The sequence below is a fragment of the Lontra canadensis genome, unplaced genomic scaffold (assembly GCF_010015895.1).
Source record: "Lontra canadensis isolate GAN:19392208 unplaced genomic scaffold, GSC_riverotter_1.0 scaffold9, whole genome shotgun sequence".
In the NCBI taxonomy this organism is placed as follows: Eukaryota; Metazoa; Chordata; class Mammalia; order Carnivora; family Mustelidae; genus Lontra; species Lontra canadensis.
In genome coordinates, this window is record NW_022631003.1 from 36135983 (window position 1) to 36155449 (window position 19467).

General features: G+C 41.1%; 1 pseudogene; it reads right to left on the bottom strand.

The window, feature by feature from the left end:
• Positions 1–5: 5 nt before the first annotated feature.
• Positions 6–18090, bottom strand: LOC116866048 (annotated as a pseudogene).
• Positions 18091–19467: the final 1377 nt, after the last annotated feature.

Below are 19467 nucleotides of genomic sequence, written 5' to 3' on the forward strand. Positions count from 1 at the left end.
AATCAGTGCATTTACCTTATTGAGACTTCCGTGTGTTGGATGGAACTTCATTTTCATTAAAAAGATGCATTTTAAGAATTATATAATCTTCTAAATCAATATTTGGATGTAGCAGATCTTCTCCATATGATGAAAGATCCATCTGATTTAAAATTAAGTTTTCATGTTTCTCCTAAATCAGTTTCACCAACTAAGACAGCTCCCATAATTTGTCCAATTGCTTGACGACTTTGCTGAATTCTTGTCCTTTGGTACATCCAGCATTAATTTATGATCTGAACCTAACCTCTCTGGGTTTTATTTTTCCAGCAATATGACCTGTATACAGAGATGATAAAGTTATTCTAGTGAGTGCCAAAAAAGGAATGATGTGCAGTTACTTTGTGTTATTCTAGAATGGCCAGTACAAAAAAATCTCTTCACAAAATTTTACAGCTAAAAGTGTCAGTGGAGAGAATCACAATGAAAACATCTGAATGACATTGCATTTATTGTACAGATGACACTACCACACAATCTCTATGATCATTAGAAGTACCTAGTGAATTAAAGATGTAGGATTTGGACTATATTGGCCTAGAGTCCTGACTTAAAGATATAATAAGGAACTGAGTTAGACCTTTCACAAGCAAATTAATCTCCTTAAACCTTATGTACGTGTGTTACTCATCAGTAAATTATGAAGAAAAGACTTGCCTCAGTAATGTAAAGAGGAGTAAATAATATGCATGGCAAAGCACCTGGTTCATTCTTGAGTACAACAGCTGTGAGTTCCCCTCAGAAAGCAAGAATGAATCTCAAGTAAGTGCAGAAATGCACAACAGGGAACAAATCTGAAAGAGATTTTTTTCCCCTTTAATTATAAAATAGTAAACCAGGAAGGTAGGTAATGATTAGGAATTAAGGCCAGCAATAATAGCAGGCTTGATTTACAAGAACTAGGAAATGGGTGATATTTTCTAAAATGAAAGCCATGTAAAGTCTTATCCATGAGAAAATCAGACAATTAGTTACAAGACTAACAAGCAGAAAAAGGCACTGATTTGCTTTTTTAGAATCTTACCTTATAGGTAAAAAATTTTGCTACATGAGCAAACAGTTCAAAGCTGAAGTCCATTGTCAATAGATTCTTGTAAACTAGCTGCAGCCATGCACTTCACTGCATACCATCCCATCTGTCTAGCCTGGGTCCACAGCCTCATCTGAAAGAAAAAAACGTGAGAAAATTTTTCATTGTTCTTACTTTAAAGATGCCTTACAAAATTCCTTAAAGGGCTTCAATGCTGACAGCCCTTGGGATTGGCTACATCTAGTGAGATAGAGGACTAGTTGATTGTCTCTGCCATAGAAGCAGTCACCAATCCACACTAACCAAACCGATTTTGGTATCTGATAATTCTTTCCAAATTACTGCCTTTAAAATTAAAGGAGGATACCAACTCTGTATGTTTCAATAAACTCGCCATTAAAAATAATTAAAATATTTCAGGCTACACTAAGGTAAGAATACTTTTTTTTTTATAAGTCAGATTTTTTTTCAAAAGATTTTATTTATTTATTTGACAGATCACAAGTAGGCAGAGAGAGAGAGGAGGAAGCAGGCTCCTCGCTGAGCAGAGAGCCTGATGCGGGGCTTGATCCCAGGACCGTGGGATCATGACCTGAGCCGAAGGCAGAGGCTTAACCCACTAAGCCACCCAGGCGCCCCAAGAATACTGCTTATTAACCAGTCTTTTCTTCAGAGTAAGTTCATCATCAGCATAAGTAGAGATGACAAAGTATCATTGAAAAATTCATTCCTTTTCCTAATCCTTAGTTTTTTATGCTACATAGCTAAGGCCTCCCATGCAGTTAAACCTCAATGGTCAGGCTGATCAATGTAATACGTGATGTCCAGCCTTGGGAAATCTTATCTGATTTCAGCAACTGATGCTGGAAATTCTTTTTTTAAACTATTTTTTAAAAATTTTATTTGAGAGAGAAGGCGCACAAGCAGGGGGAGTGGCAGGCAGAGGGAGAAGGCGAAGCAGGCTCCCCACTGACCAGGGAGCCCAAAGTGGGGCTTGATCCCAGAACCCTGGAATCACGAGCTGAAGGCAGACGCTTAACCAACTGAGCCACCCAGGCGTCCCTAGGAATTCATTTTAAATTTTTGCCTTACAACATTACTAATTTCTCCTCTACTTTTATTGTATTTCTACAAAGCTTTGGGGATCCCTGATAGAACACTTGCCTTGGGAGCCAAGAGATTCAAATACCAACTCTTGTACATATTTAAATTTTTATTTTCAGTTAACTAACTGAGACTTGATTTCTTCACCTGAAACATGAATGTACACTATTCCATGGCTATTGAGAGAATTAAATAAGCTAACCTACACCTCTTTGTGTAACTATGTCCTTTGTGTGCAAAAATACCACCACAATCAAGGATGTGATTTTCAAGTATTTATGGTTAGAAGTGATATATTTTTTTGAGAGACAGAGTGCAAGCAGGGAGGGGCTGAGGGAGAGAATCCTAAGCAGGTTCAACGCCCAGCGCAGAGGCGGACTTGGAGCCAGATCCCCCAACCCTGAAATCATGACCTGTGCTGTGAAACAAGCGTCAGATGCTTAACTGACTTAGTCAGTCAGGTGCCCTGATAATTTTTTTATTTTTAAGTCAGTCTCTTGTGTATAAACAAGATCAGTTTGATGAAGTGAAAGGGAGTCTGTGGGAAGGGAGTAGAGCCAACAGCACAACACTAGAGAACAGCTCACCGGGGTGGCCAGCAGTGTTACACTGCTGCTCCGTTACTGGTCTACAGCCTCAGAGTCCCTCCAGTTTGGGTCTTGGATCACATAAAACTAATTAGTGTACTTATTAATTGCTTCTACAAATTAAGACACAGGTCTATTAGATTCATTCAAAACAAGAAATACCTGTTTACTTTGAATATTGCTTACAGAAGAGTCTGCCCCTATTAAAGATATAATTTATCCTACAAGGTTTAAAAATGTTAAAAAAAAACAAAAAACAAATCCACAAATACCCAATTTCTAATTGAGGGTTGATGACAGACCACAGAATTGACAGAGAATGACTAAGGGAGAAAATTGAAAACAAGCCAGCACTTTAGAAACAGGCCGAAAACACCCTTCCTATTACTGTTATCTCTGCTGTTTGTCAAAACACACAGTGTTGAAGGTCCCTGTCAGACTACACCTAGCCTTTCTGCTACTTCACACTCCACAGTTAATCTGAAGGAGTAAAATCTACCTGCGGATCTGGTCTTTCACTGAGTGTTGCCTGGTTCTTTTAACTGTAACATCTACGTGTGTCTCTACTCCTCCTAAGACCACCTCCCCTAAGGCTGCAGTCTGAGTATCTTCCTTGAGGATTTCTGCTCCATTCTGAGGAGGCAGGCAGCACTGTGAGGGCAGCAGGACGTGGACATCCAATTGGACGGAGTTGTTCAGCTGAGGAAGGCTGTTCACTACGGGGAAGTTTTTCAGTCATAATTCCCACAAGCATGGAACTGAGGTCGTCAGTTCCCACAGGGTCATCATCTACACGGTTTATACTTCAGTATGTTGCTTATTCATCTAAAAGTGTGCCATCCAGTTTGGTAACCACTAGACACATGCAGCTATTTAAAGTTAAATGTAAATAAAATTATATTCAGTTCCTCCGTCACATTCAGCACATTTTAAGGGCTCAACAGAGACAAACAACTACCTGACTGGACACTGCAAACATACAGAACATTTCTGTCGTCACAGAGTTCCACTGGACGGTGCTAAGTGTTTGAGAATATGACATCCCAGAGTGTTCCATCACTATATAATAACTTACCAAAAGGGAAACATTATTTTTTTTTTTAAATGTCACAAAAAAACTCTAGGGCAGCTTCCTACTTAAGTGGGAAGACCAGAGACTTGAATTTGCTGGTAGCCACTCCTTTACCATCAGATGGAATCTGAAAAATCAGATACAAAGGTGTGATGCTGGATGCCGGCTTTCTTGCTGTCACACCGAGCTGGGCCTCCAGGATGCAGTGCAGAAGTCATCCGCGGCGCAGACATCAGAGAGATGTGTGTGCATGGAAGCATCCACTTTCAGGCCACCGTCTTCTCCCAGAGCAAACTAAACAATGTTCCTGATAAGCATTTGTGGGAAGAAAAACAAAAGATGCCTTTTTTGGTCTAAAGTAAAAGAACATGTCAAATTTTTACACCTTGGTATGCTGATCTTCAGTGAGAGCCAAAAAAAAAAAACACCAGCTGCAAAGTTTAGACAACTCAGCTGAATTTCCAGGGAATCAAAATCCTACTAGGACCGTCCGACTGAAAAATTCTTAAGACTTTCAACATTGAGAACACTCAATAACCATATGATTACACTTTAGACCAGTAACTTGTAATTACAATATTTCTCAGTTTTCTGAGCTTCAAATGCTAAAAGACAGAAAATACAAGATAGTTTCTCTAAAAGAATCATTTCTAAGATTTCATAGGTGTCCATCTCGTCAACCTTTAGACAAATGAACTTTGCATTATGTCCCATTTATGAGGACACTGATGCTGCGATGTTTACTGCTTAAGGAGTTTAGACAATATGAAATACTGCAAATAAAACATGACGGTAAACTAAACTTTTCAGGTTTTTTTTTTTAATTTTATAAGATTTTATTTATTTATTTGACAAAGAGAGACACAGCAAGAGAGGGAACACAAGCAGAGGAAATGGGAGAGGGAGAAGCAGGCTCCCTGCTGAGCAGGGGACCTGATGCGGGGCTTGATCCCAGGTCCCTGGGGTCATGACCTGAGCTGAAGGCAGATACTTAATGACTGAGCCACCCAGGGGCCCATTTTCAGCTTTCTTAGAAGTTATAGTTTTACACTAAGACAATAAACTGTTAAAAATAATCATAGCAAGACAAAAAAATTTCACCTTACGTTGTTGCCGTAGAGAAAAGGGTCTATATTTGGTGTTAATTGCTGCAGCGCTGACAATGAAATCACAGCCGTTTTTCATTAGTCAATTCCATATATATATACCACTTAAAAAAAAAACCAACACAGAACAAAAACAACAAAAAACCTTTATTCTCAAATGTAATCACCAGTTGTTGGTAGAATTATGTGATAAATGCCTAGAACAAAGAAAGAAGGCAGGACAGGACTTTAAAACAACACTCCTTAAGGGGCTCAGTTAACAGCGTGTGACTCTTGATCTCCTTGTGAGTTCTAGCCCCGGGTTGGATGTCGAGTTTACTTAAAAAAACAAAAACAAAACAAAACAAAAAACCCAGACAAACTGGACTCTGGGAAACAAACTGAAGGTTACAGAAAGCGGGGTGGGGAGGGATGGGGTAGCTGGGTGATGGGTATTGAGGGCACGTGCTGTGATGTGCACTGGGTATTAATATGCAACTAATGAATCATTGAACACTACCTCAAAAACTAATGATGTACTATATGTTTGCTAATTGAACGTTAAAAAAATCCTTAATTTTTATAAGGCACCTTTGCTAAAATAATTATGATACAATCACCATTATAATCTCCTTGTTTTTAGTAGGATTACAAAATTATAGCATTTTTTTATGTTCTGTTAGCCACTATATAGTACATAGTTTTTGATGTAATGTTCAATGATTCATTAGATAAGTATAGCACCCAGTGTCATCACAGCACGTGCCTTCCTCAACTCCCATCACCCTGTTACCCCCTAAATTATGGCATTCTAAACATTTTTCCTTTAAATTTAGGCATACAACTTCTAACAAAGTAAATTTGAATTGATAATCACTTTGTAAATTATTTTTTTAAAGGTACTAATACATCATACTCCACTGAGAGTTTAGTCTGACAAGATTACTCACTTTTCAATGCTTTCCCCTTAAATTAACACTACCTTTTCCCATGGAAAAATTCAAAGAATTCAAAAACAGTGGAGTATCTCATACACCAGTTTGGCTGAGTGTATTTCTTCAAATGGTAGTAGTTCTCATAGGAAGTGTGGAGTAGGGATTAGATCTGTTTCTTAATCCCAAATTTATAGATTTCCTCTGTTTGATTTGGGGGAAGTCACTTCACCTCTGAGAGCGTAAAGGCTTTTTAGTTTACGTTTTGATCTGTAAGATACTTTGACTGCTCAGAGTTGTGGTTACAGCACTATAAACCCCATGTAAAATTATTAGGAAACTTGGGGACTAAGTAATGAAAATGAAATTACTTACATTATTAAGTAATGGTTTCATCTTTAATTTTTATGTTTAAATTTCATATGGAAATCTAAAGTTGTTCTTTAATATGAGAAGAATAAGTTTTCTTCCTTTTAAATTAGTGGTTATTGTATTTTTTTCTTATTACATTACTTACCTTTATCAGTTGTGACTGACTGATTAGAATTGTCTCTGGGAAAAGGCAAGGACTTTTTATTAGAAATTCTAAATTCTTCCTGAAGGTAGATTTTCTTTACTTTCACACACAGTTTTAATGTGTACCTTATGAAAAAACTAAAAGAAAATATTGGTCACCACAACACATGTCCCCCAAATTACAATACATTATATATACAATTCAATATACAAACATACAATATGCAAATATACAATAAAAATATTTCTTACAATTTCTTACAAAATAGAAACACACTAAATGAGCCCAAAATAAGCCTCTCAATTTATGTGCATGAAAGGAATGAGCAGAGATCCACTCAGAACTTAAGAGGACAAATGGTTGCATTGGCGGGTAACACCAAGGGCATACTCATTTATAATTTCAAATACAGTTTTTAAAAATTGCAACTGCTAGAGACTATAAAAGCCTCCTGTGGGATGCCTGGGTGGCTCAGTGGGTTAAAGCCTCTGCCTTCAGCTCAGTTCATGATCCCAGGGTCCTGGGGATGGAGCCCTGCATAGGGCTCTCTGCTCAGCAGGGAGCCTGCTTCCCCTTGTCTCCCTCTCTGCCTGCCTCTCTGCCTACTTGTGATCTCTGTCTGTCAAATAAATAAATACAATCTTTAAAAAAAAGGTATCTTAAAAATAAATAAATAAATAAATAAAATAAAATAGAAGCCTCCTGAGGGTAGGTCCATGTTGAATTACTGTTATATCCGGAACCTCAGTAAAGTGCCAAGTACATAGAGATAATGTTTACTGAACCAAACTAAAGTACTCAGGTTAAAAATACTATTAATCTTTGGATCTGAAGATGCAGGAAGAAATGATTTTGTATAATTTCTATCACAAAAATTAGATATGCCATGAAGCCAGCTCCCCTCCAAACTACCCAAGGCTGTAAAGAAATCATACACAGTGATGAGGACTCCATATATGCTTCTTATAGTATTTAAATATCACAGCCTTTTAACTATTTAAAAACAAATATCTAATAAATAAAAGCAAGTCATCTGTTTTCTAATTATGGTGTTAAATATGTATTTTATTTAGAATTCATCTAATAACCTTTGACATATTACAATGCATGTGAAGTGACCTTTGAGAAAAGATTAATTTAAAACAGGACAGTTTTATTCACTCTGGTCCAGGTCTGGAAATATCTCTGCCTGGGGCACTAAAAAGAAGGGCACAAATCAGTTTTAGATGAATGAAATATTCACTCACTTAACTTTGGTAAGGAATTGGGCCAAGTGCCATTGGTCCTCTCTGTCTTAGCACTTTGAATTTTAAGTAAAGTGACCTCACAGTTGTTTGACTTATTTGTGACCAGTCTTTAATGAATGGTTTAAGAATTTAAAATTGCTTCTTAGATTTAACTAGTATATGAGCACATAGCTCTTTTGTACCTTTAGGATTCAAGCCTTCATGTCAGTCATGTCTCAAGGCACTGCCCATATTGTCAACACCAGCTTTGGTTTGTGTTTCCTTTTTCCTTCCTGAAGAGATAAATTCAATTCTAAATTCAAATGATCTAAAAACTGCCAGGCAGAGAGTACTTGTGTTCCCAAGGTTTTAGGCAATGTTATGATTCTCATATGTTTATACAGCAGGACTACACTAAGTTATGTGTTTTGATCATCTTATTCATTACTTTAACATTTTGTGATATAGAGTTATAAAATGGATCTTTCAATCAAGTGTTAAATGTATATACAATATGTTTTTGAATGCTATATACATGGTTAATCTGAAAGGCACAATGTATCCAATAAAGGGTTGATATCCAAAATATATACTCATACAACTCAGTAACCAAAAAACCAACCAAACAAAAAAAACCCACAAAAACACCAACCAAAATAAAAATGGGCAGAGGTCCTGACTGACATTTTCCCAAAGACATATAGCTGGTAACAGACATATGAAAAGATGCTTAACATCAATAATCATCAGAGAAGTGCAAATCAAATCCACAATGAGGTATTACCTTAACACCAGTGAGAATGTCTAGAATAAAAAAAGCAAGAAATAACAGTGTTGGTAAGAGTGTGGAGAAATAAGATCCCTTGTGCACTGTTGGTAAAAATATAAATTGGTACAGCCACTGTGAAAAACAATATGGAGATTCTTCAAAAAATTATTAGAATTACCATATTACCAATGAATGACTCCACTAAGGAGTATTTTACCCAAAGGGGGAAAAAAACAAACAAACAAACAAACCCATAGGAGGAGGGGCAAGATGTTGGAGAAGCAGGAGACCCTGTTTCAACTGGTCCTCTAAAGTGAGCTAAATATCTACCAGAACACTCTGAACACTCATGAAATCAGCCTGAGATGTAAGATTATACACATCTGGATTTCTACAGGGGTGAAGAACATCAGTGGAGAGGTAACGTGGAGTAGGAATGCTCAGATTGATAATCTGAGGATTAACAGAAGGGGAAAGAGCCACCAGAAGCGACCCATTGGAAAGTAATACCCCAATATGAAAGTGCCCCGTGATTAGGGACCAGCATTAACTTGGAGACTAGTTAAAAGCACTCAAACAGAGCAAAAGATGTTTAGGGGCAAGTCAAGGAACTGGGTAGTCATGGGCATGGGCCCAAGCCCACAGACCCAGGACAGTCTCCAGCCACCTCTCACCAAAATGATGAGGAGGAGGAACACCCAATAGAGGAAAAATTCAGAGACTGTGCCCTCTTCCACAGAACTATTGGATATAAATATAAATAGTGTGTCAGAAAGGGAATTCAGGGTAACAATTATCCAGGCAATGGCTAGGTTGGAGAAGACAATTAGTGGCAACATAGAAATTTGAAGGGTGAAAGTGAGGGCTGATCTGTCAGAAGGATAAAAATGGTATCAGTGAGGTCCAATCTAATCTAAATACTCTAACAGCTAGGGTAACCAAGGCAGAAGATTGAATTAGTGGTCTAGAAGATAAACTGACAGAAAAGGAGGATTGGCAGGAGGCCTGAAACAAACAGCTTAGAAGTCATGAAAACAGAATTAGGGAAATAAATGACACCATGAAACAGTCAAACATCAGAGATATTGGGATCCCCAAGGGAGTGGAGAAAGAGAGAATACTAGAAAATATAGCTGAATGAATTCTGGATGAAAATTTTCCTAGTCTGGGGAATAGTGTTTGTGTCCTAGAGGCAGAAAGTATATCCTCTAATGTCAACTAATCTAGAAAGACCTCCAGACACTTAATTCTGAAATTCATGAATCATAACTTTAGATAAGAGGTCCCAAGAGCAGCTATGGGGAAGAGATTCCTTAGGTGCAGAGGAAGGACCATGAGAATAATGTCAGACCTGTCCACAGAAACCTGGCAAGTCATTCAGAGCACTAAATGAGAAGAACATGCAGCCAAGAATACTTTATCCAACAAGGCTGACATTAAAAATAGATGGAGAGATAAAAACCGTCCAAGACCGGCAAGGTTTAAAAGAGTTTGTGACCACCAAGCTGACACTATAAGAAATATTAAGGGGGGTTCTATAAAAGAAAAAGAACCCAAGAGTGATACAGAACAGAAATTTACAGAGACAATATATAGAAACAAGGACTTCACAGGTAACATGATGTCAATAAAAACTTATCTTTCAATAATCACTCTCAATGTGAATGGCCAAAATGCTCCCAAAAAAGAGCAAGGGTTGCAGACTGGATAAAATGACAGGACCCATCCATATGCTGTTTACAAGGGACACATTTGGAACCTAAAGATACATTCAGACTGTAAGTGAAGGGATGGAGAACCATCTTTCATGCCATCAGGCCTCAAAAGAAAGCTGGGGTAGTGATTCTCATATCAGATAAATTAGATTTCAAGCTAAAGACTGTAGTCAGAGATACAGAAGGACACTACATCATTCTTAAAGGGTCTATCCATCAAGAAGATCTAACAACTGTAAATATTTATGCCCCCAATATGGAAACAGCCAACTACATTAGCCAACTGTCAATCAAAATAAAGAGTCATACTGATATGAATACATTAATTGTAGGGGATCTTAATGCACCACTCTCAGCAACAGACAGATCATCTAAGCAGAAAATCAATAAAGAAACAAGAGCTTTGAAAGACACATTGGACCAGATGGACCTCATAGATATATAAAGAACATTCCACCCTAAAACAACAGAATACTCATTCTTCTTGAGCGCATATGGAACTTTCTTCAGAATAGACCACATATTGGGTCACAAATCAGGGCTCAACTTATACCAAAACAGTGAGATTATTCCCTGCATATTCTCAGACCACAATGCTTTGAAACTGGAACTCAACCGCAAGAAAAATTTTGGAAGGAATACAAACACTTGGAAGCTAAAGACTATCTTGCTCAAGAATGTTTGGATCAACCAGAAATTAAAGAAGAACTTAAACAATTCATGAAAACCAATGAGAATGAAGACACATTGGTCCAAAACTTACGGGATATGGCAAAGGTGGTGCTAAGGGGGAAATAAAAGCTTCACTCAAAAAAATTGAAAAATCCAGAATACACCAACTCTCTTTACACCTTAAAGAACGGGAGAATCAACAACAAATTAAGTCAACTCCCTGCACAGGAACGGAAATAAGATTAGAGCAGACACCAATGAGTTAGAAACTAGAGATATAGTAGAGTGCATCAACAAAACTAGGAGCTGGTTCTTTGAAAGAATTAATAAGATCAATAAATCATTATCCAAACTAATCCAAAAGAAAGAGAAAGGACCTGAATTAATAAAATTTTGAATGAAAGGGGAGAGATCATGACTAACATAAAGGAAATAGAAACAATCATCAGAAATTATTACCAACAGCTATATACCAATAAGTTAAGCAACCTAGAAGAAATGGATGCATTCCTGGAAAACTATAAGCTTCCAATACTGAAACAAGAAGAAATTGACGACCTAAATACACCAATATCTAGTAACGAGACTGAAGTAGTGATCAAAAACCTCCCAAGAGCCCAGGACCTGATGGATTCCCTGAGGAATTCTGCCAAACATTCAAAGAAATAATACCTATTCTCCTGAAGCTGTTTCAAAAAATAGAAACAGAAGGAAAACTTCCAGACTCTTTCTATGAAGCGAGCAGGCAAATCAGGCAAAGACCCCATCAAAAGGGAGAATTTCAGACGAATATTTCTGATGAATATGGATGCCAAGATTCTCAACAAGATCCTAGTTAATAGGATCCAACAGTACATTAAAAAGATTATCCACCATGACCAGGTGGGATTTAACCCTGGGATTCAAGGGTCGTTCAACATTCAGAAGTCAATCAATGTGATAGAACAAATCAATAACAGAAGAGAGAAGAACCACATGGTCCTCTCAATTGATGCAGAAAAAGCATTTAACAAAATACGGAATCCATTCCTGATTTAAACTCTTCAAAGTATATGGATAGAGGGAACATTCCTCAAACTCATAAAATTTATCTATGAAAAACTCACAGTGAATATCATTCTCAATAGGAAAAAGTGACAGCCTTCCCATTGAGATCAGGACAAGGATGCTCACTCTCACCACTGTTGTTCAACATAATACTAGAAGTCCTAGCAACAGCAACCAGACAACAAAAAGAAATACAAGTTATTCAAGTTAGCAAAGAAGTCAAACTCTCTTTCTTTGCATATGACATGATACTTTATATGGAAACCCAAAAGACTTCACCCCCAAACTACTAGAACTCATACAACAATTCAATAATGTGGCAGGATACAAAATCAATGCAAAGAAATCAGTTGCTTTCTTATAGACTAAAAATGAAACTGTAGAAAGGTCAATTAGAGAATTGATTCCATTTACAATAGCACTAAAAAACCATAGGAATAAACCTAACCAAAGAGGTAAAGGATCTGTACTTGAGGAACTACAGAATACTCATGAAAGAATTGAAGAAGACACAAAAAGATGGAAAGACATCGCATGCCAATGGATCAGAAGAATAAACATTGTTAAAATGTATATGCTTCCCAGAGCAATCTATACTTTCAATACGATCCTGATCAAAATATCAGAAGCATTTTTCAAAGTGCTGGAACAAACAATCCTAAAATTTGTACAGAACCAGAAAAGACCCTGAATTGCTAAGGAAATGTTGAAAAAGAAAAAAACAAAATGGGGGGGCATCACGTTGCCTGATTTCAAGCTTCATTACAAAGCTGTGATCACCAAGTCAGCATGGTACTGGCACAAAAACAAACACATAGACCAATGGAACAGAGTACAGAGGCCAGGTATGGACCCTCAACTCTATGGTCAAATCATCTTTGATAAAGCAGAAAAAAATATCCAGTGGAAAAACGATAGTCTCTTCAATAAATGGTGCTGGGAGAATTGGACAGCTATATACAGAAGAATGAAACTCGACCATTCTCTTATACCATATACAAAGATAAACTCAAAATGGATAAAAGACCTCAATGTGAGGCAGGAATCCAACAAAATCCTAGAAGAGAACATAGGCAGTAACCTCTTCGATATCAGCCACAGCAACTTCTTTCAAGACATGCCTCAAGAAGAAAAGGAAACAAAAGCAAAAATGAACTTTTGGGACTTCATCAAGATCAAAAGCTTTTGCACAGCAAAGGAAACAGTCAACAAAACTAAGAGGCAACCCATGGAATGGGAGAAAATATTTGCAAATGATAGTACAGACAAAGGGCTGATATCCAAGATCTATAAAGAACTCCTCAAACTCAACACACACAGAACAGATAATCATGTGAAAAACTGGGCAGAAGACATGAACAGACACTTCTCCAAAGAAGACATACAAATGGCTAACAGACACATGAAAAAATGTTCATCATCATTAGCCATCAGGGAGATTCAAATCAAACCCACATTGAGATACCACCTTATGCGAGTTCAAAGGGCCCAAATCAACAAGATAGTAACAACATGTGTTGGAGGGGATGTGGAGAAAGGGGGAACCTTCTTACACTGTTGGTGGGAATGCAAATTGGTACAGCCACTTTGGAAAACAGTGTGGAGATTCCTTAAGAAATTAAAAATAGAGCTACCCTATGACCCTGCAATTGCACTATTGGGTATTTACCCCAAAGATACAGATGCAGTGAAAAGAAGGGTCCTCGATACCCCAATGTTCATAGCAGCAATGTCCACAATAACCAAACTGTGGAAAGAGCCAAGATGCCCTTCAACAGACGAATGGATAAAGAAGATATGGTCCATATATACAATGGAATATTTTGCCTCTATCAGAAAAGATGAATACCCAACTTTAACATCAACACAGATGGGACAGGAGAAGATTACAGTTAGTGAAATAAGTCAAGCAGAGAGAGTCAATTATCATATGGTTTCATTTACTTGTGGAACTTAAGGAATAACATGGAGGATATTAGGAGAAGGAAAGGGAAAGCGAATTGGGGAAAACAGAAGAGGAGATGAACCATGAAAGACTGCAGACTCAGAAACAAACTGAGGGGTTTTAGAAGGGAGGGGGGGTGGGGGAATGGGTGAGTATTAAGGAGGGCACGTATTGCATGGAGCACTGGGTGTTGTACTTAAACAATGAAACTTGGAACACTGCATCAAAAACTAATGATGTATTTTATGGTGACTAACATAGCACAATTATAAAATGATAATCATAGCTAAAGATTGCTCAAAGTAACATAGTCAGGTATAATTATATACTAAGTGCTTTTGTAGCATTATATCTATCTTTTGATAACATTTTTTGTATGTAAATGAAGGAATTGCAGCTAAAAGAAATTAAGAAATGTATATAAAGTTTTGAAAAAAGCCTGGATCCTAACAAAAATCAGCCTGATTCAAAACCTCATGCTTCCCACTACTCCAGCAGCCTTCCTGTGGTTCCAATGTCCTATTGGTTTGTTTCTCTTCACCATGACAGCAGGACATCCTTGAAATGTTTGATTTTACTTTTCTATTATGGATGTTGAACACATTGACACTATCTCCTGGGTATAGATAGATACTAATTATAAACTCAAACTCAAAGAAAGCTCCAGAAGCTGACTTTGAATGTGAAAATACTCAAATATTTTGGTTCTGTTTCAGAGCCTCTTTCCAGGGCTAGTTCTGTAGGTGGTGGACTCTGGACAAAAATGTTCCCAAGGATCCGATAGTGTCTGAGGAAGCCAGAGGAAGCTTCAGAGAAACAAATGGATTCCATTGTCTTGCTTTTTCCCCTATTTTCTCTTGTCAGCCATCTGTACCCTACTGACACAAGCAACATTTACGATCTTTATAACGTGTGTGTGTGTGTGTGTGTGTGTGTTTCTCTGGTTCTAACATTTACCAACCCCAGCTCTAAGGAAATTCATTCTAAAGTATTCAAAATATCTTTTGCAGAAATCCTTAGTGGAGGTAGTTTCTAAAGTCCAGATTCTGGTGCAGTGTATTTCATAAAGGAAATGTGTTCATGGGGAGGAGGAGGCTAAATGGTAAAACTTGGAGAAGAAAAGAACTTGGATAAGAAAATCCGGCTCCTGCTTTTAATAACATGGAAGCCCTAGATATTTTGAATTTTATTAAACTTCTAAGTGTCCATGGGAGTGGAATGGACATGGTAGATTTTGCTCCCTGGTCTTCTCTGCCGGACTTCTCCAGAAGGTTCTCTCTATATCCTCCCTCCCTCCTGCTGCTAAAGAGACTCCCTGGATTCTAGTTGTAACCACAAATCTGGCATCTGGGACCTTCAAAAGTAGTTGCCAGAGCAGTGGGCTGGGAGAACAACTTCCCTTTAGACTGCCTGAGTTAATGTTCTTTTTTTTTTTTTTTCCAAGATTTTATTTATTTATTTGAGAGAGAGAATGATAGCGAGAGAACATGAGCAGGTGGGGAAAGGAAGCAGGGAGCCTGACATGGGGCTCAATCCCAGGACCTCAGGATCGTGACCTGAGCCAAAGGGACTCCAGGATCATGACCTGAGCCAAATGCAGATGCTTAACCAACTGAGTCACCCAAACGCCCCTTGAGTTAATGTTCTTAGGGTCTCTGTAGCCTTGAGAGAAGCTGGGGGAGCTAGTCTTCGCAGAGCACCAAGAAAGCCTGGGGAAAGAGGCAGGGTCCAGCTTGACATGCTAAGTCTTATGTCTTCACACTTGGCTGATTGCTTCATCACTGGTTCCTTAAAACCTAGGTTTCAGCATATACACTGATCTCAAGGTTACAATTCTCTGCCTCAGTTTCTCCTTTTGTGGGTTCATATGTGTATTTGTGGGGGCCCTTTAGTGAGGAGCTCCTTGTAGTCATGGATGATGACTGCTCAGAAGACACTGTTGACCCCAAATTAACGGATAATCACTAATAGGTTATTTGTTCATACTGTGTGTGGTGCTTCTTCAACTCTCCATGCAGACCCAGTCCCAGGCCTCCACATCTCCTCCCTCTCCTCCATGCGATCCCTAACCAGTCTGTCCCAGCACCTTCTCCCAAGCTTGTTGGCCTCCCTTGTCTGCCTGCCTCAGTTTCTCTTTCTCCTTGGCCCCCACTTCCCTGCACTGGGCATGTCAGGCTGAACAAACCCTCAGAAGTGAGGGCTGAGCTCAGGCCTCTTTGCATGGCAGCATTGTGGGGGGAGGGGAGGCAGTGTTCATATCCATGCAGGGCCTCTGGGACCCTCAGGTGGGTACTGGGAGGCAGCCCCGCCCTCTCAGCTTTCTGGGTCCATCCAGCAGCACCTGTAGCAGCTCCTGAGAGGAGCCTGGACTCAGCAGGAACCAGGTGAGAGGGAAGAGGCCCTTGGAGCAAATATGCAGCTTCCTCCCTGCCTAGCTCCCCCCTTCTGCAGCACCTCTGCCTCCTTCTCTCTCTGCTCCTGCCCTTCCTCCCTGCAGCCCTGTCTGCTTCCTTCCACCTTGGCCTCCTTCACCTTCATCTCTGTCAACACGTCTGTCCGTCTGTGGGCCTTCTGTCTCTCTGACACATATTCTGTGGTCTGAGATGTCCCAGGACTGGGTCTGCCCTCAGTTCTCCCTTCTGGCTGTCCCTCTCCTTGTGACCCTCCCTCAGTGCCTGAGGGTCTCTCTTCCCATCACAAGTGTCTGAGTCTCACCCTGTGAGCCTATCAGTGTCTCCCCCGTATCTCCTCCTGTCTGTCTGCTGTGCTTTAGGGCTTGTGCCCTGCACCTCCTGGACTGTGCGCACACACAGTAGCTCACGGTGTCCTCCTGTTTATGGTGTCGCAGGCACACTGGACACGGTATGGCACGGAACGGCAGGGCTCCTAGTCCCAGTGCCACAGCTCCTGTGGTTTCCGATGGGAGACATCATAGAAGGCCTTGCTGCATCTCTCACAGGTATGCACACGTGGAGAGCCTCTTATTCTTTGTCTTCTTCTCTCAGGCAGTTGTGACCTGGGCCATAGCCACCACTGAAGTTGTGGCTACGAAGTCACCAGCGGTGGTTGCAGCGATGGTGGTTGCAGAGACAGGACTCAGCTTATACAGAAGTGGAGGACACTGGTAGAGACAGCAGGAGGCATTTCAGAGCTGCTGTGTCCACTGTGGAGGTGGCTGGGCTGGGGGTGCAGTAGGAAGGGCAGCAGAGGTGGCGGTGGACTCCTGGGCAGCAGAGAGAATGAGGAGCAAGTGGATCTGGAGGGGAAGGGCCTCGGGACGTGGCTTCAGGCACTGGCGCTGCCTGGAATGGACTCTGGGAACAGCCCTGGGAGGCAAAGAAGGGGGTCTGGAGCTCAGCCCAGACTTACCGGGGTTCTAGGCCTGACACTGAAATTGCTAGAAGGAGTTTAGGAGGCTGCCCATTCCTTGGGGCAGGTAGAGTGGGCAGTAGCATGCAAGGGAACACTGGGAACAGGGCCTGCATTACAGGGGGACATCTGAGGCTCAGCGGGGGCAGGAGGCATGTGACCTGTACTGCCAAGGCTCAAGGCACCACTGCTGAACCGCTGGGCTGGGCCATGCCTAATGCAAGGCACTAGGGCCTCCAGGCTGCCAGCCCACAGCAGGTGGCCAGTGGGAGATATAGAAAGAAGGGCCTGGGCCAGTTCTTTTCATTACCTGGTGACTGGGGGCCCTGGCCTTCCCCCCAGCCTCCTGCCCTCTGCCTAGCTGGCAGCAAAAGGCACAGGGAGAAAGGAGAAGGGATTGCTCTGGGGACCAGATGTACGGATAGACAGACCCTCCTCCTGTAGGTGCCCTTCTTGCCCTCAAGCAGGTGCACATCTGGGGAAATCCCAGCTGAGGCAGGGGACACAGCCCAGGACTGTTGGAACAGACACAGATCAAACACCCAGATGCCCCTCCCCTACTGTTCTGTCATGACAGCCATCCTTCCAGTCCTGCCTGTCTCCTTTGCCTCTTAGAATTCTGGTTCTGTGGTCTTGGCTGCGCCACTCATCCCCTACCTCGCATAACACCTGGAACACAGAAGGTGCTCAGTTAGTGCCCTTGGTCCATGCCTCCAGGTGATGTGTTAGGGCAGGGTCAGTGTGATTTGTAGGTTCTCCTCAGCTGGAGGTTGTTGCTGAGATCAGGAACATTCTGCTCCAAGTTCAATGCTCTGGTTTAGTATAGTTAGTATAGACTCTGGTCCTTTAGGGACCTGCTGCTATCCATCTTTCCCATCCCTCCACCTCTACCTCAGTCTTTGAGGTACATAATTTAGGGTTTAGAGGCATGTCAGCATTATCAAAGAGAGGCAGTGGTGCTCCCTTCTCCTCGAGACCCATGGTTTGTGGACCCATCACTTGTGCACTCAGCCCTGGGTCTTTAAGTAGGCCTACCTTTTCCAGCTCTGAGAAGTCCTGCTTCTGTTTGAATATTAATGTCCTTGGAAGGAGGACACACTTTCCTTTGGTCGTTGTTTCAGGGTCTTGGAAGTGCTATGTTAGGATTGTCTAGGGCAGGAAGCTCTGTAGGCAAGGACTGTGTCTTTTTCTATACTTCCTCCAGCACAAGGCTCAATGCACATTCAGTCAGAATATGCTGTGAACACTGAGTGACTGTCTCAGGAAATCCCTTGGGGGAAAGCTTAAGATAGTTCTCTTTTAGTTTTACTCCTGGAGTGTTTGGAAATGTGGCTGAGGAGCCAGGATGGATGGTGGTGGTAGAGGAATCTGTAGGAGATTCTGGGAGAGGCAGCTGGGTGGGGGGAAGTGCTTCTATGCTTGATTATAGGACTGCTGAATGGGCTCTTTAGCTGGATCAGGGATTGGCCTCCAAATCACCACAGGTTGGGCTCCACCAGGTACCCACAATTTTCTCTTGCCAACTCCTCCATACCCAGATCCCTGTAGAACTTGTTTACTTCTAAGTTCACATCTCGATGCCAACAAAGTCTCCAGCAAAGTCCCATTTAAGCCCTCAGTCCACCACCTCACCCATGCAGGGCCCCACTGGTCTTCTATTGCCAACCTTTATCCTTGCTCCAGGATTCCAGCTAAACCACCTCCTTCCTACTTTCACATCCTTCCCAGGCCCCTTCTGCACTTTGGCCCCAACTCCCTGAAGCCCAGCCTTGTTAGTGCTCACACTCCTGAGGCCCCTCCTCCATGAGGACCTTGCCTCCCCAGGGCCTCAATTCTCTGAGGGCACACTTTGAGCTCTCCTCCAAGTCCTGACCCTGCTTGGCTGAGCTCCTTCCACGTCCCTGGGTTTGTCTTGCACTTTCTTCCTAAGTGTTTCTCCTCTGAGGCAGAAAAAAGTCCGTGGTAAGTTATTTCTCCTGTTTATAGAGTTGTCAGAAAAACTGAGGCAGAGCCAGGGCAGGAGATGGCTGGGCTTGGAATACCACTGGCTATAGAAGCCGTGTGGGGTTGGAGCAGAGGATATTTCATGGCCCCAGAGCTAGAGTTTGGTTTGGGAGGTGTAGACCAGTACCTTGTGAGTTTTAGAAGGGCAGGTAGTGTTGTTGGGGTTAGAAGGATTTGGAAGCCTACACTCTTCTCTGCATCAAAAATGTTCTCAGCTCTCATGAGCAAAATATGAATCAGGGAGGTTATTTTTGGTGCTTCTCCTCCAGCGTCCTTCCCACTTATTTCCCCTGCCCTCTTTAGATGCCTTTCCTTTCTGGCCTACTACAGAGCTTGCCTTATTCACCTTTCTCC